Here is a 22691-nt window from a genome sequence, read left to right as displayed (position 1 = left end):
TCTCCCGGAGTTTGCTCAAATGCAGGTTCATGGAGTCATGATGCTCTCTAACTATCTCATCCTCTGCCTCCCCATTCTCCTTTTGCCTTCAATCTTCCCCAGTTCAGTTAAGTTCAGTCACTCAGTTGTGTCTGATTCTTTGCAACTCCATGGCCTGCAGCACACCCGGCATCCCTGTCCATCACCAGATCCCAGAGTTTACTCAAACTCATGTCCATTGAGTCGGTGATGCCATACAGCCATCTCATCCTCTGTTGTCCTCTTCTCCCACCTTCAATCTTTCCCAGCATCAGGGTCTTTTCTAGTAAGTCAGTTCTTCTCATCAGGTGGCCAAAGTATTGGAGTTTCAGCTTCAACATCAGACCTTCCAAGAAAATTCAGGACTGATTTCCTTTAGGATGGACCAGTTGGATCTCCTTCCAGTCCAGGGAATTCTCAGGAGCCTTCTCCAACACCACAGTTCAAAAGCATCAATTTTTTGGCACTCAGCTTTCTTTCTAGTCCAACTCTCACATCCATACATGACCACTGGAAAAACTGTTCCTTTGACTAGACAGACCTTTGTTCTCAAAGTAATGTCTCTGCTTTTTAGTATGCTGTCTAGGTTTGCCATAGGTTTTCTTCCAAGGAGCAAGCGTGTTTTGATTTCATGGCTGCAGTCACCATCTACAGTGATTTTGGAGCCCCCCAAAATAAAGCCTGTCAGTGTTTTCACTCTTTCCCATCTATTTGCCATGAAGTGATTGTACCAGATGCCATGATCTTAGTTTTCTGAATGTTGAGTTTGAAGCCAACTTTTTCACTCTTCTCTTTCACTTTCATCAAGAAGCTCTTTAGTTCTTCTTTGCTTTCTACCATAAGGGTGATATCATCAACATGCCTGAGGTTACTGATATTTCTCCCAGAAATCTTGATTCCAGCTTGTCCTTCATCCAGCCCAGCATTTCTCATGGTGTACTCTGCATATAAGTTAAATAAGCAGGGTAACAATATACAGCCTTGACGTACTCCTTTCCTTATTTGGAACCAGTCTCTTGTTCCATGCCCAGTTCCAACTGTTGCTTCCTGACCTGCATACAGATTTCTCAAGAGGCAGGGCATGTGGTCTGGTATTCCCATCTCTTTAAGAATTTTCAAGTTTGTTGTGGTCCACATAGTCAAGGGCTTTAGCATAGTCAACTAAGCTGAAGTAGAAGTTTTTTCTGGGACTTTCTTGCTTTTTTGATGATCCAACAGATTTTGTCAATTTGATCTTTGGTTCCTCTGCCTTTTCTAAATCCTGCTTGAACAAATGGAAGTTCACAGTTAATGTACTGTTGAAGCCTGGCTTGAAGAATTTTAAGTGTTACTTTACTAGCGTGTGAGATGAGTGCAATTGTGTGGTAGTTTGAGCATTCTTTGGAATTGCCTTACTTTTGGATTGGAATGAAAATTGACCTTTTCTAGTTCTGTGGCCATTGCTGAGTTTTCCAAATTTGCTGGAATATTGAGTGCAGCACTTTCACAGCATCATCTTTTAGGATTTGAAGTAGCTCAACTGGAATTCCATCAAGCTTTGTTCGTAGTGATGCTTCCTAAGGCCCACTTGACTTTGCATTGCAGGATATCTGGCTCTAGGTGAGTGATCACACCATCGTGATTATTTGGGCTGTGAAGATCTTTTTGCATAGTTCTGTGTATTCTTACCACCTCTTCTTAATATCTTCTGCTTCTTTTAGGTCCCTACCATTTCTGTCCTTTATTGTGCCCATCTTTGCCCATCTTGTGCATGAAATGTTCTTTCCCAGTATCAGGGCCTTTTCAAAAGAGTCAGCTCTTTGTACCAGGTTGCTGAAGTATTGGAACTTCAGCATCAGTCCTTCCAATGAATATACAGGGTTGATTTCCATTCGCTTTAACTGGTTTCATCTCTTTGCCGTCCATGGGACTCTCAAGAGTCTTCCCCAGCACCACAGTTTAAGGCATCAATTCTTTGGCGCTCAGCCTTCTTTATGGTCCAACTTTCGCATCCATACATGACTACTAGAAAAATCATCTCTTTGACTATAAGGATCATGGTCAGCAAAGTGATGTCTCTGCTTTGTAATATGCTAAGTTTCTAATATCTTTCCTTTAAAGGAGCAGCCATCTTTTAATTTCATGGTTGCATTCACTGTCCACAGTAATTTTGGAGCCAAGAAAATAAAATCTGTCCCTACTTCCACTCTATACCCCTCTATTTGCCTTGAAGTGATAGAACCGAATGCCATACTATATCTCTCTCTCTCTCTCTAATTGTTGAGTTTCATTCCAGCTTTGTCACTCTCATCTTTCACATTTATCAAGAGACTTTTTGCTTCCTCTTCACTTCTGCCATTAGAGTGGTATCATTTGTGTATCTGAGGCTGTTGATATTTCTCCTGGCAGTCATGATTCCAGCTTGTGATTCCTCCAACCTGGCATTTCACATGATGTGTTCTGGTTATAAGTTAAATAAGTAGAGTGACAATATACAGCTTTGTATTCCTCTCACAATTTGGAACCAGTCATTTGTTTCATGTCCAGTTCTAACTGTTGCTTCTTGACCCACAGGTTTATCAAAAGACAGGTAAGGTGGTTTGGTACTTTCATCTCCATAAGAATTTTCCATAGTTTTTTGTGATCCACACAATCAAAATATTTAGTGTAGTCAATGAAGCAGAAGTAGATGTCTTTCTGAAATTCCTTGGCTTACTACATGATACAACAGATGTTGGCAATTTGATTTCTAGTTCCTCTGTCTTTTTTAAATCCAGCTTGTACATTTGGAAGTTCTGTCGAAGCCTAGTTCGAAGGACTTTGAGCATTACCTTGTTAGCATGTGAAAGTATACAGTATGCAATTGTACAGTAGTTTGAACATTCTTTAGCATTACCCTTCTTTGGGATTGTAACGAAAACTGCCTGTTTCCAGTACAGTGGCCAGTGCTGAGATTTCCCAATTTGCTGATGTAATGAATGCAGCACTAACTTTTAGGATTTTAAATAGCTCAGCTTGAATTCCATCTCCTCTACTAGCTTTGTTTGTGGTAATGCTTCCTAAGGCCCACTTGACTACACATTCCAGGATGTCTGGCTCTTGGTGGGTGACCACTCCATCATGGCTATCATTAAGGGATCATTAAGACCTTTCTTGTATAGTTCTTCTATATATTCTTGCCATCTCTTCCTAATCTCCTCTGTGCCCTTTAGGTCCTTGTTTCTGTCGTTTATCACACCTATCCTTGCATGGAATTGTTAGATCGTTAGAATAGGAAACAGGAGTCAAAAATGGCAGTGACTAAAAGACAAGGAAATGAAAAGTCAGCAAAAATAGAACAAAGGAATGTCTGAGGACCAGAGTGAGGACCTCAGGTGGAACAAACAGCACTCCTGACTAGCCCAGTTTACAAAGGGCAGGCTTGTGGGAGGAAAAAACATATAAAAAGAGGAGCCAAAGGGCCAGGTCTCTCTCTCTCTCCCACACACACATGCTCTCTGTCTCTTTTTCTCTGTCTCTCTCTCTCTCTGCATCTTTCGGGTTGGCATGCCCTCACGCCTTGAGGATGTATTTTCCTTTATTTTCCAGATAAAGCTGATCTATCCGAGAACTATAACATGGATTGTCCAAGAGCTGTGATGCACCAAGGGCTGTAACGTCCGTCACTTCAAATTTGTGTTGAGGAGAGACAGAAACGAGGAGATTACACTCAACTGACATCTATCCCACTTAGGTAATACATTCCCTTGATAGCTCAAGAATACACAGAAGAATTGTAAAAAAAGATCTTCACGACCAAGATAATCACGATGGTGTGATCACTCACCTAGAGCCAGACATCTTGGAATGTGAAGTCAAGTGGGCCTTAGAAAACATCACTATGAACAAAGCTAGTGGAGCTGATGGAATTCCAATTGAGCTCTTTCAAATCCTGAAAGATGATGCTGTGAAAGTGCTGCAATCAATATGCCAGCAAATTTGGAAAACTCAGCGGTGGCCATAGGACTGGAAAAGGTCAGTCTTCATCCCAATCCCAAAGAAAGGCAATGCCAAAGAATGCTCCAACTACTGCAAATTGCACTCATCTCACACGCTAGTAAAGTCATGCTCAAAATTCTCCAAGCCAGGCTTCAGCAATAGGTGAACCATGAACTTCCAGATGTTCAAGCAGGTTTTAGAAAAGACAGAGGAAACAGAGTTCAAATTGCCAACATCCGCTGGATCATCCAAAAAGCAAGAGAGTTCCAGAAAAACATCTATTTCTGCTTTAATGACTGTGCCAAAGCCTTTGACTGTGTGGATCACAACAAACTGTGGAAAATTCTGAAAGAGTTGGGAATACCAGACCACCTGACCTGCCTGTTGAGAAACCCATATGCAGGTCAGGAAGCAACAGTTAGAACTGGACATGGAACAACAGTTTGGATCCAAATAGGAAAAGGAGTACGTCAAGGCTATATATTGTCATCCTGCTTATTTAACTTATATGCAGAAATACATCATGAGGAACGCTGGGCTGGAAGAAGCACAATCTAGAATCAAGATTGCTGGGAGAAATATCAATAACCTCAGATATGCAGATGACACCACCCTTATGGCAGAAAGTGAAGAGGAACTAAAAAGCCTCTTGAGGAAAGTGAAAGAGGAGAGTGAAAAGGTTGGCTTAAAGCTCAACATTCAGAAAACTAAGATCATGGCATCTGGTTCCATCATTTCATGGGAAATAGATTGGGAATCAGTGGAAACAGTGTCAGACTTTATTTTTTTGGGCTCCAAAATCACTGCAGATGCTGATTGCAGCCATGAAATGAAAAGACGCTTACTCCTTGGAAGGAAAGTTATGACCAACCTAGACAGCCTATTAAAAAGCAGAGACATTACTTTGCCAACAAATGTCCTATAGTCAAGGCTATGGTTTTTCCCGTGGTCGTGTATGGATGTGAGAGTTGGACTGTGAAGAAAGCTGATCGCCAAAGAATTGATGCTTTTGAACTGTGGTGTTGGAGAAGACTCTTGAGAGTCCCTTGTACTGCAAGGAGATCCAACCAGTCCATTCTAAAGGAGATCAATCCTGGGTGTTCATTGGAAGGACTGATGCTAAAGCTGAAACTCCTCATGCAAAGAGTTGACTCATTGGAAAAGACTCTGATGTTGGGAGGGATTGGAGGCAGGAGAATAAGGGGAAGACAGAGGATGAGATGGCTGGATGGCATCACCAACTCGATGGACATGAGTTTGAGTGAACTCTGGGGGTTGGTGATGGACAGGATGGTCTGACGTGCTGTGATTCATGGGGTCGCAAAGAGTCGGACAGGACTGAACAACTGAACTGAATTGCGTCTTTCCCTTTATATTGTTTTCTTCTCTTTCTTTGTGTTGTTCATTTAAGAAGGCCTCCATTTCATCTCTTCTTGCGATTCTCTGGAACTCTCCATTCAATTGGGTCTTTCCCTTTCTCCCTTGCCTCTCACTTCTTTTCTTTCCTCAGCTATTTGCAAATCCTCCTCAGACAACAGCTTTGCCTTCTTGCATTTCTTTTTCTTTGGGATGGTTTGGGTCACTGTGTCCCGTACAGTGTTATGAACCCCTGTCCACAGTTCTTCAGCCACTCTTGTCTACCAGATCTTATCCCTTGTATCTATTTGTCACCTCCACTGTGTAATCATAAGGGATTTGATTTAGGTCATACCTGAATGACCTCGTGGTTTTCCCTACTTTCTTCAATTTAAGTCTGAATTTTAACAATAAAGAGCTCATGATTTGAGCCACAGTCAGCACCATGTCTTCCTGATGCTGAGTCATAGAGCTTCTCCATCTTCAGTTGCATGTAACATACTCAATCTGATTTCAGTAGTGACCAGCTGGTAATGTCCATGTGTAGATATACATACCCACGCATATGCATACACGTGCACACACACACACACACATATCAACTTTAAAAGTTGATGTCTATTCAGATTAAATTAATTATTTTATTTTTTTGAGATGTAAGTGAATGGTATGGCTAGAGCTGGACTGCCAATGTGTTTTCAGTTAACTCATTTTCCATCAAAATTACATTCCGGTAATGATAAGTCTTATTTAACTTATATGCAGAGTACATCATGAGGAACGCTGGGCTGGAAGAAGCACAAACTGGAATCAAGATTGCTGGGAGAAATATCAATAAACTCAGATATGCAGATGACACTACCCTTATGGCAGAAAGTGAAGGGGAACTCAAAGGCCTTTTGATGAAAGTGAAAGAGGAGAGTGAAAAGGTTAGCTTGAAGCTCAACATTCAGAAAAAAAAGATCATGGCATCTGGTCCCATCACTTCATGGGAAATAGATGGGGAAACAGTGGAAACAGTGTCAGACTTTATTTTTTTGGGCTCCAAAATTACTGTTTATGCCAATTGCAGCCATGAAATTAAAAGACGCTTGCTCCTTGGAAGGAAAGTTATGATCAGCCTAGATAGTATATTAAAAAGCAGAGACATTACTTTGCCAACCAAGGTCTGTCTAGTCAAGGCTATGGTTTTTCCCGTGGTCATGTATGGATGTGAGAGTTGGACTGTGAAGAAAGCTGATTGCCGAAGAATCGATGCTTTTGAACTGTGGTGTTGGAGAAGACTCTTGAGAGTCCCTTATACTGCAAGGAGATCCAACCAGTCCATTCTAAAGGAGATCAATCCTGGATGTTCATTGGAGGGACTGATGCTAAAGCTGAAACTCCAATACTTTGGCCACCTCATGCGGCGAGTTGACTCACTGGAAAAGACTCTGATGCTGGGAAAGGTTGGGGGCCGGAGGAGAAGGGGACGACAGAGAATGAGATGGCTGGATGGCATCACCGACTCTGTGGACATGAGTTTGAGTGTACTCCGGGAGTTGGTGATGGACAGGGAGGCGTGGCGTGCTGTGATTCATGGGGTCGCGGAGAGTCGGACACGACTGAGCGACTGAACTGAACTGAACTGAACTGAATGGTAAGTCAGATTTTATTATTAACAATATATTTTCCAATGAATTTCTTTTATGCTGAATATTGAAAAATTTTTAGATTGCACTTACATATTCTAGAGAGCACTCTTGGTTTTCATTTTTTTTGGTTTACCTCCATATCTGGCTCTAGTTTGTTGATTTCTCCTCTGTTCACCCACTGGTCATTACTGCTTGGCTTTTCTTCAGGACCATGGTATTTGGTGTTCCTCTGTCCAGAATACTTTTTTTTTTTTTTTAACCCAGTGCCTCAGGAGGCTGGCTCCTCATCATTTCAGGTCTCTGTTTAGAAGTCATATCTAATAGAGGCTGTCTTTTGCCAGCATGTCTAAATGATGTCCCTGTCATGCAGTAATTTATTATTTATGAACTTATTTTTCTGTTCTAATAAGCATTGGTATTATTTGCATTATTTGGTTGTTGATTTTTAAATTGCTAATTCTCCTTCATTGACCTCTTAATATTAAAATGTCACCTTTATGAGAGACAGTATTTTACTCATCAAGACTGTTTTCCTCACTGATCTGTTCTCCACATACAGAATAGCACCTGGTGTTGGGAGCATGTGATGAACATTTACAGAACAAACAAATGAGTATGTTGTCTCTGAATGTGTTTTTCTCTCTTGCTCTGTCTCTCAAGCACAGGCATCAACTTTCCCTTAATCTCCTACTGAGGGCATTGGAAAGTAAAATATAGCAGAAAAGAAACAATATTCAAGGAGCAATTTATAACTGGTACTGGACAGGTCAATTCAAAGTTACTACCTAAACTAAACTTGGAGAAGGAAATGGCTACCCACTCCAATATTCTTGCCTGGGAAATCCCATGGACAGAGGAGCCTGGTGGACTACAGTCCATGGGGTCACAAAGAATTGGCCATAACTGAAGAGACTTAGCACACATGCAAACCTTAATTTACCATTAAGACATTTCTAACAGAATGGGTCCTGTTTAGTGGCCTGTCTCTATTTGTGTGGTAGTGGCCAATTTCCCACCCTCCTAATTCCTCTGTTAACCACATACTTAAAAAAGTGTTCTTGAACTTGACTGTTCTACTACTAACAGAAGGACAGAAAATGTCTTTCTTTTCTTCTAATCTAGACCTGCCAAATTCATTTTCTCTCTCTAGTTTGACCTCTTCACAGAATGGTCGTCATGAGCATTTCTACTTACTTTAGGAAAACTCTAACTCCAACCACAGAGGTGCAGTCTGGGGAGCATTGTCTTCAAAAGAACAAGTTTATTTGAATACAACAGTATTCAAATCCTTTATCAGCCCCTTTCCTGACAATTTCTTTGTCCTAAATAATGATATTGTGGGGCATCAGAAGTCCAGTTCAATAGTCCAATGATGATCCAAGCCTGATTTATTTCCACTGTAGAGTTTCTTTTCTAGTTCAAGTTAATTGTGCTTTCCCATCTTTCTTTAAGTCCTTAGAGGTCATAATTGCTTAAGCCTTGTGGTCATTGTTTCCACAAGAATTTCCCCCAAGGGTTTGATGTAATTTTCAGAGACAACACATTCTAAATCCATACTTGGGGGAAAAAAAACTGCTCTAAGGGGAACACAATCTGCAGATATACAACTCTACTTGCAGCATAGCCATCCTATTTATATTATCTAACAGAGCAATTGCATCCCTTAGAGTCACATCTTTGCTTTACATCTTCAAAATTAAAAAGCACATTTTTAGTTCATGGTTTTCCTGGAACAATAAAACAGCCTCCATGAAAATAGAATACAAGTCTCTAACAATTTGAATGCAGAAAATATCCTGACTGCTTTAAAAGAGCAGATTTGAGGTTTATTGAGTTTAGTTTGTAATTATTTGTTTCACCATGCCCTCAACTTTGCTTATGCCAGCTTTAGATTTCAAAGCTATTAGCATGAAGTTCACATCTAGGCCTGAATCAGCATTTCTGGCATGCCCATCTTCTACAGAGATCTCTATGAATAAAAATATCTATTTATGCACTTGTGTGCTTGCTAAGTTTCTTCAGTCATGGCCGACTCTTAACCACCCTATGGACTGTAGCCCACCAGACTCCTCTGTCCATGGGATTTTCCAGGCGAGAATACTGGACCAATGTGGAGAAAAGGGAACCCTCTTACACTGTTGGTGGGAATGCAAACTAGTACAGCCACTATGGAGAACAGTGTGGAGATTCCTTAAAAAAACTGGAAATAAAACTGCCATACACCTCAGCAATCGCACTCCTGGGCGTACACACAGAGGAAACCAGAATTGAAAGAGACACATGTACTCCAATGTTCATCGCAGCACTGTTTATAATAGCCAGGACATGGAAGCAACCTAGATGTCCATCTGCAGACGAATGGATAAGAAAGCTTTGGTACATATACACAATGGAGTATTACTCAGCAATTAAAAAGAATACATTTGAATCATTCTAATGAGGTGGATGAAACTGGAGCCTATTATACAGAGTGAAGTAAGCCAGAAAGAAAAACACCAATACAGTATACTAACGCATATATATGGAATTTAAAAAGATGGTAACAATAACCCTGTATACGAGACAGCAAAAGAGACACAGGTGTATAGAACAGTCTTTTGGACTCTGTGGGAGAGGGCGAGGGTGGGATGATTTGGGAGAATGGCATTGAAACATGTATATTATCATCTGTGAAATGAATCGCCAGGCCAGGTTCGATGCATGATACAGGATGCTTGGGGCTGGTGCATTGGGATGACCCAGAGGGATGGGATGGGGAGGGAGGTGGGAGGGGGATTCAAGATGGGGAACACATGTACACCCAGGGCAGATTCATGTCAATGTACGGCAAACCCAATACAATAATGTAATGTAATTAGCCTCCAATTGAAATAAATAAATTAAAAAAAAACAAACAAAAAAAATACTGGAACAGATTGCCATATCCTCCTCCAGGGGATCTTCCCAACCCAGGGATTAAACCCACATGTCTTATGTCTCCTGCATTGGCAGGTGGGTTCTTTACCACTAGCACCACCTGGGAAGCCCACTGTTTAGGTGTCACTCCTTTTCTTTCTCCTGACCTGTTCTTAGTTGCAATTAGCTAGCTATATCACCTGGGGAAAGAATGGGAAGATTGTTGAGATTTTCATGCCAAAGTAAGATTTTTAAGTGGAATCCAGGTCCAGGCAAGACTGCTGAGTTTAATTTTTCACAAAAACTAGTATTTGTCTTAATGTTCTTCAACAGGAGAGGCTGCTTCACAGGTTTAGCTTTAGTTGCCTTTTTCCAAATTGATAAACTCATGACATTTGAAAGAGTGACAGAGGGATTATGATTTTCTCATGTCAGGAAAAAAAGCCCATTTTTTGCATATCAAAAGGATTTTGGAAATTGGTTGTCTATGGTGAATAATTTATACAAACAATCAAGAGTTCTGCTTATATTAATAATTCCTGATAAATTTCAGTTTCTCTAAAAGAAATTCAAATGTTTCCTCACTTGTGAATTATGAGGAAACTCTTCTCTGGTGATTATAGAGTTGTTATTGCTGGACTAGATATAATTTGGAGTCTAAACATGAAGGAAGGTTAGGAATATCTTTTCCTTAAACTTTTAATGATAAAGGCCAAACACTTGAACTTCTAGTTTCCTAACCTTTAAGACCAAAGCTCTTGAGAGAAGTCTCCATGTTAATGGCTTAATGGAGACTTTTGACAAAGGAATTCATTTTAGTAGCACTTTAATGAAGTGAGAACTTGGCAAAAGAAACTTGAGAGGCTGACACGTCAAAGGTTGAGGTGGTAATGGACTAGATGTCGCTTGAATTATTGGGTCTTCAGTTTGGATGATTTAATAAAAGACACACTTAAGGCCATTATGGATAGAGCACTCAAAGTTGTCATTATCTCAATCCTCTAAACTCTACTACTTTAGTACTTCTTGAAAATGTTAATTCCTCTCACCTCTTATTGTTCATGCCTGAATAAGTACATAGACTATTATTATTTTAGTTTCCAAATTAGCATCCCTCATATCACTGTTCTTTGCCATAGTCCATCTTCCAAGTTTCACAGAGTCATTTTTCTAAAACAGAAACACTTAAAATCATATATACTTGATGAGAATGTAAATGGCTTCTACCTTAATGGGCAGCTTTGTGGCAATATCAATCAAAACTTAACATTCACGTATCGCTTAACTGAGCAATTTCACTTTTAGGAATTTATCTTACAGCTGTATTCAACCATGAAAATGTTGAATGTGTAAGAATATATGTTGCAGTACACAACGATAGAAAAGAATTTGGAAAAGCTAAATATCCATCAGCAAAGAACTAGTTAAATGAATTATGGTATTTTAATATGGTACTTTGGCCACCTCATGCGACGAGTTGACTCACTGGAAAAGAGTCTGATGCTAGGAGGGATTGGGGACGGGAGGAAAAGGGGAAGACAGAGAATGAGATGGCTGGATGGCATCACCAACTCGATGGACATGAGTTTGAGTGAACTCCGGGAGTTGGTGATGGACAGGGAGGCCTGGCGTGCTGTGATTCATGGGGTCGCAAAGAGTCGGACACGACTGAGTGACTGAACTGAACTGAACTGAATATGATAGAATTTAAGTAGCCATTAAAATAAATGAAACAGTCTTGTATATATAAAAATGCACTAGATTTATTTATTTGGGGGGATAAAGTGTGGAAGAGTGTGTGTGGGAAAATATATAGAAAGAGTAGAAGGATAAACAAGAAAATGTTTCCAGCAGTTATTTCCTCAGGGGAATCTAGGAGGAAAAACTAGAATGGTCACTGTAAGCATTTAGCTTGCTGAGAAATTGAGTTTTGTGCTTTAATGCTCCTTAACACAAAATTGATTTTTAAATATTATAATATAACAGATTATACATAATATAACATAATGCCATATAGCCATGATGTCACCTGATATTAAAATGTTATATATATATATATAGTAATGTCATAATTTAATATCATGAAAGCTATATGTATTTTTCTGTCTATCCATCTAGTCATCATGGTCTGTAGGAATATTTACATTGCCAATTATAATTAAAATAATACTTCCAAATTTCCACCAACAAAGCTTTTTAGTTTCCTACAGGTTATAGAGGTAGGGAGTTTGGTGTGGTGTTCATTATAAATTAGTTCTGTGTTACTCTGAAGATTTGCTTTGAGTGAAGCTTCTTTAGCAAAATATTCTCTGCGTGGAGCTAATACCCGGTTTTGTGATGTGTGTGTGTGCTCAGTTGCTCAGTTCTGTCTGGCTCTTTGAGGCCCCATGGGCTGTAGCGTGCCAGGCTCCTCTGTTCATTAGATCTCCCAGGCAAGAATACTGGAGTTAGCTGTCATTTCCTACTCTAGGGGATCTTCCAGACACAAGCATTGAACCCACATCTCTTGTGTCTCCTGCATTGGTAGGTGGATTCTTTACCATTGCAGCTGCTGGGAAGCCCCATTATATGATGTAGCTTTACAATTAATTTATTGTAGTTTAATAAACACACAGAAAATCACCCAAATAATAAGTATACAACTAAATAAATAAATATTGCATTGATACTAACTTCATTTAGCCACCACCACACACACAAAAAGATATAACCTCATAACCAGTCGAGAGAAGGCCGCATTGTCCTACTTCCCAGTCATTGAAAGGAAACTATCTTCCCTGACTCCTAATAGCATAGGGTTAGTTTTTCCTGTTTTATAACTTTGCATAGTAACATTTTGTTGTAATGTATTTCATTCAATGTATCTTTGTAAGATTTATCCATGTAGTTACATGTAAAAGTGGTTCATTAATTTTCATTAATGATTAACATCTCAATATGTGAATATGGTATAATTTATTTTGTTATTTTAATTTAACATGCATTTAAATAGTTTCATTTTCAATTTAGTTCAGTTCAGTCGCTCAGTCGTCTCTGACTCTTTGAGACCCCATGAATCACAGCACACCAGGCCTCTCTGTCCATCTCCAACTCCCGGAGTTCACTCAAACTCATGTCCATCGAGTCGGTGATGCCATCCAGCCATCTCATCCTCTGTTGTCCCCTTAATTTTTTGGTGCTCAACTCTCTTCACAGTCCAACTCTCACATCCATACATGACCACTGGAAAAACCATAGCCTTGACTAGACGGACCTTTGTTGGCAAAGTAATGTCTCTGCTTTTTAATATGCTGTCTAGTTTGGTCATAACTTTCCTTCCAAGGTGTAAGTGTCTTTTAATTTCATGGCTGCAGTCAGCATCCGCAGTGATTTTGGAGCCCAGAAAAATAAAGTCTGACACTGTTTCCACTGTTTCCCCATCTTTTGCCATGAAGTGATGGGACCAGATGCCATGATCTTAGTTTTCTGAATGTTGAGCTTTAAGCCAACTTTTTCACTCTCCTCTTTCACTTTCATCAAGAGGTTTTTTAGTTCCTCTTCACTTTCTGCCATAAAGGTGGTGTCATCTGCATATCTGAGGTTATTGATATTTCTCCCGGCAATCTTGATTCCAGCTTGTGCTTCTTCCAGCCCAGCGTTCCTCAGGATGTACTCTGCATAGAAGTTAAATAAGCAGGGTGACAATATACAGCCTTGGCACTATTATAAATAATGCTGCCATGGATATTTGAATGCATGTCCTTCATAACACACACATAAACATCACTGTTGAAAAAATATTTATATGAAACTGCTTGGTCATAGAAGAGACATACATTCTGTTTCCTTAGATACTGCCAGATTATTATTATTATTTTTTGTAGTGGTTTTATGAATTTACTCCGTGACAGCCAACTATGGGATTACAATCACTGTTGTTTCTCTTCAGTGATTTATACCGTCAGTCTTTCAGTTTACAGTCATTCTGAAGTGTGCACTTGTATGTGCATGAGAAAGAGAGAGAGAGTATGTGTGCGCTTGGAGTGGATCTGTGGATCTATTTTTTAATAATCTCCCTGATGATTAGTGATGTTGAGCATACTTTTGTGTTGATTGAAAATTTTCATGGTGGAAATATTTCAAATCTGTATTAATACAGTGGTCCCTAACAACATGTGGATAACAACATCTTGAAATGTGGCTATCACTACTGATAAACTGAATTTTTAATTCAAAGTCAATAGTCACTTGTAACATGTGTTAGATCAACAATACAGCTAGAATTTTGCTTGCTTATTTTTTTTTAAACTAACCTAGCAATATTTTGGAAACTGCATATTTTCCAAGTGGATTGCAGTGATATTTTTGTAAGTATTTATGTGTGGGTGTTTCTCTTGTTCCATTGGTCTGTTTACCAATCCTATTACACTCTCTTTGTTACTGTAACTTTATATTTTTATTTTTATTCATGATGGTTTAAGTCCAGTATTTCTTTCTTTCTTTCTCAAGATTATTTTGGCTATTCATTGCTCTTCCTAATTCTATATGAATTTCAAATCAACTTGTTTATATATTAAAAAACTTGCTGGTACTTTAAGATTTCATTTAAATCTAAAGATAATGTGAGGATATTATATATATATATATATGTATTTATGTATATATATATATCTTAGATTAAGTTGTTAATCATAGTTTTTAAATATAAGCCTTTTTCTATGACATAGAAGCTTGGTAAATTATTCTAATATGCTTGTGGATTTGTTATTTCTTTTGTTTTGTGGCTTTGTGATTTATACACACAGTAATTTAGAGCTCCTATATCTTCTCCTGATTTGTTTTCATTATGGCATCTTCCTTTTTCTACAATAATGCTTCTTGATTGAAAATTTCTAGTTCCATCCATGTTATTTCAAATTACATTATTTCATTCTTTTTATGACTGACTAGTATTCCATTATGTGTATATACCACATCTTCTTTATCCATTATCTGTTGGTGAACATTTAGGCTGTTTCCATGTCTTGGCTATTGTGAATAGTGCTGCTGTGAATACAGGGGTGCATGTTTATTTTTGAACTATAGTTTTATCCAAATATATGCCCAGGAATGGGATTGTTGGATTGTATGTCAACTCTATATTCAGGTTTTTGAAGAACCTTCATATTGTCTTCCATAGTAGCTGTACCATTTATATTCCTACCAGAAGTGTAGAGAGTTCCCTTTTCTCTGTACCCTCTATAGCATTTATTATTTGTAGACTTTTGATGATGACCATCTGACAGATGTAAGGTGATACCTCATGACAAGTTTGATTTGCATTGCTCTAATAACTTAGATGTTGAGTTCAAATGATGTTGAACATTTTCTTCATGTGCCTAATGACCCCATCTCTATGTTTTCTTTGGAGAAATGTCTGTTTAGGCCTTCTGACTATTGTTTTGATTGAGTTTCTCTCTTTCTTTTTTTTTGTTACTGAGTTGTATGAGCTATTTTATATTTTGAAAATTAAGCCCTTGTTGGGTGCATCATTTGCAAATATTTTCTCCCAGTCTGTAGGTTATCTTTTCATTTTGTTAGTAGTTTACTTTGCTATTCAAAACGTTATAAGTTTAATTGGGTTCCATTTGTTTATTTTTGCTTTTGTTTCTAATTGCCTTGGGAGACTGACCTAAGAAAATATTGGTATGATTTATGTCAGAGAATGTTTTGCCTATGTTCTCTTCCAGGAGTTTTATGGTGTCATGTTTATATTTGGGTCTTTAAACCATTTTGAGTTTCTTTTTATGTGTGGCATGCAGGTGTGTTCTTACTTCACTGATGTGGATGTGGCTATTCAACTTTCCCCACACTTGCTGAAGGAGATAGTCTTTTCCCCATTGTATATTCTTGCCTCTTTGTTGAAGATTGATTGATGTGTGTGGGTTTATTTCCAGACTCGCTACTCTGTTCCACTGATCCATATGTCTGTTTTAGTGCCAACACCATACTGCTTTGATTGCTGTAGCTTTTTATATTGTCTGAAGTGTGTGAGGATTATGCCTTTTGCTTTTTCTTTTTCCTTAGGATTGCTTTGACAATTCTGGATCTTTTATGATTCCATATACACTTTAGGATTATGTGTTCTAGTTCTGTGCAGATGTCACTGGTAATTTGATAAGGATTGCATTAAATCTGTAGGTTGCTTTGGGCATTTTAATTCTTCTAACCCAAGAACATGGGCTGTCTTTCCATTTTGTTGAAGCATCTTCAATGTCCATTATTAATGTTTTATAGTTCTCAGCATATAAGTCTTTCACCTCCTTGGTTAGGCTTATTCTTAGGTATTTTATTTTGTTTTTTGATGCAATTTTAAAAGATTTTTTTTTTTACAATTCCTTTCTGATATTTCATTGTTAGTGTAAAGAAATGCAACTGATTGCTGTATGTTAATCTTGTATCATGCTACCTTGATTAATTCATTTATCAGTTCTAATAGTTTTTGTGTGAATTCCTTAGGGTTTTCTATATGTAGTAACATGTCATCTGCATGTAATGATAACATCTCCAGAACTACTTTCTATATATCCAAATTCATATTTCTTTTTTTTCCTCCAGAATACAAAAAGTTATCAGGAACAGGATAGCTAATTTATAAGTTAATAATAGCAATTGAAAGAAGATTTAAAATATTTCAAAATGTAGCATAGGAAAGAAAAAAAAGTAGCAAGGAAAATCATGTAAATGTAACATATTTTTAAGAAATTATGGGACAAATTGAACTAATTGAAATATTTTGTTTTCTGCTAAACTCAAGGGAAAAGAACTATGCTACTTTCATACTGATTCCTACTTAAATAAGGATTAAATTAATGAATGATCAGGAAAATACTACGGATATTAGAAAAGTAAGAAAAGAGTCTGGCTGATTAAAGAAAGGATATGACACTGTTGAAAGTTTTTAAAGTTTACATCATATTTCAATCTGACTGTCTTCTTTTATTGTAATATGCTTAAAATCTATTAGTTTTTGACAAATAATAACATGATCAAAATCAGTTTTGAAAGCATATATAAAGCAAATTATAAATATTATAAATTGTTATAAAAAGATTTTACGTTAATACAAGACACGCCCGCTTATAAAGCTCTGTGATCTACTGATAAGTCTTTCAGAAATTTAGTCAGGAAACTATTCCATCCCTAGTGGCATCAGAATCTACAGTCACCTAATTTATTTTCATGATGTGTATATTCCCTACTCCCATCTGCAGCTATTTTAAGGACTGTCATATTGTTATATGATATTGATGATTATACCAAAAGGAATTATCTACATATTACTCACAAGTCAATGAGCTAATAAAAATCTACATGATTTGTTTTACAAATATTTAGTGTATTTAAATCCAGGATATATTGTAATTTTTGTAAGCTGCTTGAATTGGCAATAAATAATTCATGTAAATTAAAATCAACCTTGAATAACTAGATCTACCAAAATAAAGTTAATATCAATTTCAATACTTGCTAAATCCACAATATTCTAACTTCATACTTGTTGACATAATAGATATATTTTTTGTCAATTGACATTTTTCAGTGGACAAAGACAGGTTGAGCAAGATATACAATATAGAATATTGTGCTTAATATTGTGAATGTATTTAAACTTAATCTCAAACATTTATGAAAACAGTTGTTTGATTGCTTGCTGTAGTATACATTACAGTTGGTTTCAGTCAAAAGACCTTCCTAATATGCTTTTCACATATCTTTCTCTAGTATAAGTTTGGAGAGCTAAAAATTAAATTCCCCATCCACCTTTGTAGCCAGGGTCAGGCAAACAATACTTATGCATAATTAACCAGCACAGAGATGAGTGCCACAAAGCAAGTGATGGATGGGGAAGAAAGATAGAAAGGATGTGTGTTCCTCTTGCCATAGTGAGCTGCTTCACCAGCTCTAGACTGCCTCCTTTCAAAATTTTATGTTATATGAGACAAACTGTAGTTTTTCAGGTTGCTGTTATGGTTTTGGTTATTTATACCCAAATGCACTACTAAATAATAAAAAAAATATGCATTCTAAACACTGTATATTGATTTAGATAATTTTTAAAATGTATACCTTTTCATGCAAATGTCACTGATATGAAAATGCAATTTGAAGAAATGTTCAATACAGAAATGACACATCAATATAATCAAGAATTCCAGCTTTTGAATTTCATATGTAAAATTTATTAACTCTTCCCATGAAGTTTCTTAACCTTTAATAGTATGATGAAAATATAAATAATTATGAAGAACTACCAAATATTTTAGCTTCCCAGATGGCTCGGTGGTAAAGAATCCACCTGACAATACAGGAGATATAGAAGATGCAGGTCAGTTCCTTGGTCAGGAATATCCCCTGGAGGAGGAAATGACAACCCACTCCAATATTGCCTGGGAAATCTCATGGACAGAGGAGTCTGGTGGGCTATAGTCCATGGGGTCACAAATAGTCGGACACGACAAGCAGCTGAGAACATTGCACCAAATATTTAGTGTCTATAATGTAGCAAGTACTGTTTTAAGTACTGTTTTAGCTATTTTATATGTATCATTTGGTTTTTGAATCATTGCTACAACCCTACAATGAGGTAAATATGTATCTTATTTTACAGATGACAAACTAAGATCAGAGTGGTTAAGCAATCTGCTATAATCCATGTGGTCAGAAAGTGACTGAGGCTGAATTCCTACACATGCTTGTCAAGGACAACAATCTATGTTCTTCTCATGATGTTTCACTTCCTCTGAACCTTGTGAATCCAAAGCAGATTTGGAAATTGCTGCCTTTTTCACCTCCATTACTAGCCACATTAATATTCTAAATATATTTATCTATTTTTTTCATGTTTTACATTCTCATTTTGAAAAGAAAAGTAAATCCTTTCCCGTGAATAATTTAATTTTTTTAATGTATTGATTTATTTTTGACACACTGGGTCTTATTTGCAAGTGGGCTTTCTCTAGTTGCAGCGAGTAGGGCTACTCTCTAGTTGCAGTGTGTGAACTTCTCATTTCAGTGGCTTTTCTTGTTGCAAAGCATGAACTGTAGGGTGCATGGGCTTTGGTAATTGTAGCACCAGGGCCCTAGAGTGCTGGCTCAGTAGTTGTTGCTCACTGGCTTAGTTGCCCTGTGTCATGTAGAATCTTCCCAGAGCAGGGATTGAAACTCTGTTACCTACATTGGTTGGTGGATTCTTAACCACTGGACCACCAGTGAAGTCCAAATAATTTCATATTAATGCATAATCTTTTTACATTAATCTATCCTATAAAGGCTGATGGTGTGATGAACTTGTCAGTGGAGGGTACATGCCGTGACATAAAAAGACTTCTATCAAAAAGAAGTCCCTATAAGTGTAATTTATTCTTGTGTGTAGATTTCCATCTTGACATGTTTTACCAAATATTCATTCAGTACCCATTTGATGAGCACTTCTAGTGTGTCAGATGCAGTGCTGCATCTTTGGGGTGTGAATAAAGCAAAAATACTTTACTCAAGGTGCTTAGAGTTTACTTTGGAGACATGACTTTATATGGTGCAAATTAAAAATGCTATGAGAGGATCAGGACATCCAGAAATAATTTTGTGTTTTTTGCAGATTGTGTGGTTAAAATCCAAGCCAGTTCTTCCTCTCAGCCCTGTGCCTTTAGGAGGTTGTGTCCAATGGGAGGAAGATATGCCTGTATCTCACATGCATAAGGAGTGTCTTTCCTTAATTCATTAAAAGGCTAAGAAAGTGGTAGGATCAGCTGATATATATCACATAAAATAAACCTTTACCTCATTCTACATGGTTAAAGAGGCTTATATAAAATAATGGCTAAGAATCTCATCCTTTCAGACAGAATTCTCTGGTCAAAAGGAGTAAGTTGCTTACCTTTGTGGAAAGTCAAAGAATGTGCACATACAAATTGAAGTCAGGAATCTTTCTGTACAGAAAATAAGATGATGAAGAGGTTGCTGCTGCTGCTGCTAAGTCACTTCAGTCGTGTCCAACTCTGTCTGACCCCATAGACGGCAGCCTACCAGGCTCTCCCGTCCCTGGGATTCTCCAGGCAAGAACACTGGAGTGGGTTGCCATTTCCTTCTCCAACATGTGAAAGTGAAAAGTGAAAGTGAAGTCACTCAGTCGTGTCCGACCCTTAGCGACCCCACGGACTGCATCCTACCAGGCTCCTCCATCCATGGGATTTTCCAGGCAAAAGTACTAGAGTGGCTTGCCATTGCCTTCTCTGGAAGAGGCTGCAGATATAGGTAAAAAGTAGATCCTGAAGGCCTCATATTCCATAGCAATATTATGAGAGTTCATTTTGTATTGAAAGAGTCTCTGTCAATAAAAGATAGATAACTGTACCATAAGTTAAAGATTTAATTACATATTTTACATTACTGAATAAAAATATCACATCTAGGACCAAGAAAGCAATAGTGATGCAAATTAAAAGTATTCTCCATTTTCAAGATGAAACTGGAATTTGTCATTTTGCTATTGTAAAATGACGTGGGTCATAATTTGGGAAGAAGTGAAAGTCTTTGAGAATCAGTTTTTTTTTTCCATGGGTGAAATCTCTTTAATGTGCAATGATGTCCAGTGGATTTTAATGTAACAGAGCATATAAAGGTTATTGATACATTTTGATTTTTCATATTTCAGTGCACCTTTAAGAAGCGGTCACTTGTTGAGTTTTGGTATAACGTCGAAGAATATACACAATTATCTGAAAAGGCTATTAAAATGCTCCTCTCATTTCCAGCTATGCATCTGTGTGAAGCTGCATTTTCTTGAGATACATCAACTGATACAACATTTAGCAAGAGCTTGAGTGTCAAAGCATATGAAATTGAGTCCCTTTCTATTGTCAGAGGTAATAAAAAATTTGCAAAAATGCAAATTATTATCTCTATTTTCACTAACTTTTAATCTTGGAAAAGAGTTTATTTAGAATATAATGTTTTTAGTTTTTAGTGTTTTAGAAATGTTTAAATTTTCTAAAACCTTGGAAAGTTTTAAATTAAATTATTTAGTTCTTAGTTTTAGCATATAATAAAATTATTATAACAATTTTAAATGAATAACAAAAATATTTTTAAAATTTCTCAATTTTAATCACCTGTTCAGTAATATTGGTAGATATAATTGACATGAACAAAGAACTTTGGATTCTTCAGTAATATGTTTTAACTGCTTTTTGGAGATATTACTAGTGTACAATAATTAGTAAATATTAATATAGTCCAAATGGATAAATTTGACATGAGAATACACCTGTGGATCTACCACCACAATCAAGATAGTAAATATATCAACATCATAAAAAGTTCCTCATGCCCTGTTATAATCTGTTCATCCCTTCCTAGGTCTAATTTTTATCTGTCTTGTTCTGTTCTGTTTCCTATTGTGTAGTATTCTAGCTCTAATTTCTTGAGCAAATTTTTGGCATCAGTGAGTCTCAATACTAGCTGTCTGCATCAGAGATGATATAAACTTGTCATTGTCGTTCATCGCTCAGGCATGTCTGACTCTGAAACTCCACGGACTATAGCTTGCCAGGCTTCCCTGTCCTTCACTATCTCCCAGAGTTTGCTCAAATTCATGTTCACTGAGTTGGTGATGATGTCTACCTATCTCATCCTCTGCTGCCCTCCTCTCCTTTTGCTTTCAGTTTTTCCCAGCATCATGGTCTTTTCCAATATGTTGGCTCTTCGCATCAGGTGGTCAAAGTATTGGAGCTTCAGCTTTACATCAGTCCTTCCAATGAATATTCAGGGTTGATTTCCTTTAGGGTTGATTGGTTTGATCTCCTTGCAGTGCAAGAGACTCTCAAGAGTCTTATCCAGCACCACAGTTCAAATGCATCAAATTTTAAGTGCTCCTCAGAGCCAGTATTATTTCTATTTCAGGTTTTTGATAACTGGGAAGCAAATTAGGTTCACTAATTTTAATTACCAAATATTCCCATGGTACATGTCTGGCTGGAATATAGGATTAGGGAATCACAGAATTGATGTATAGGGAAGGTTAGTTAACCTTGGACTGTGGAGATTATCTTGTCCATTCTGCATTGTTTTATATGTGTGCTGTATTGTGCTTAGTGACTGAGTTGTGTACAATTCTTTGCAAATATGGACTGTAACAAGTCAGGCTACTCTGTGCATGGCAATTCTTCAGGCAAGAATACTGGAGTGGGTTGCCATGCCCTCCACCAGGAAGCTTTATATACATATACATATATATGTCAATATGCCAACAAAGGTCTGTCTAGTCAAAGCTATGTTTTTTCCAGTAGTCACGTATGGATGTGTCAGTTGGACTATAAAGAAGGCTGAGTACTGAATAATTGATGGTTTTTCACTGTGGTATTGGAGGAAACTCTTGCGAGTCCCTTGGACTGCAAGGAGATCAAACCAGTCAATCCTAAAGGAAATCAGTCTTGAATATTCATTGGAAAAACTTATGTTGAAGCTGAAACTCCAATACTTTGGCCACCTGATGTGAAGAACTGACTCATTGAAAAAGACCCTGATGCTGGGAAAGATTGAAGGAAAGAGGAGAACGGGACAACAGTGGATGAGATGGTTGGTTGGCATCACTGACTCAATGGATATGAGTTTGAACAAGATCTGGGAATTGGTGATAGACAGGGAAGCCTGGTGAGCTTCAGTCCATGGGATCGCAGAGTCAGACATGACTGAGCGACTGAACTGAACTGAATTGAATAGAAAACTTTTTTTTTCCTCAGATTCAGTGTCTATAACATTTCAAATCATTGTTTTAAAAACAAGAGAACTAAATCAATATTATGCAATTTAAAA

Source organism: Moschus berezovskii, chromosome 2 (assembly GCF_049115385.1).
Source record: "Moschus berezovskii isolate FMDL1 chromosome 2, NW_MosBer_1.0, whole genome shotgun sequence".
Taxonomy (NCBI): Eukaryota; Metazoa; Chordata; class Mammalia; order Artiodactyla; family Moschidae; genus Moschus; species Moschus berezovskii.
This window is presented reverse-complemented; position numbering follows the sequence as displayed.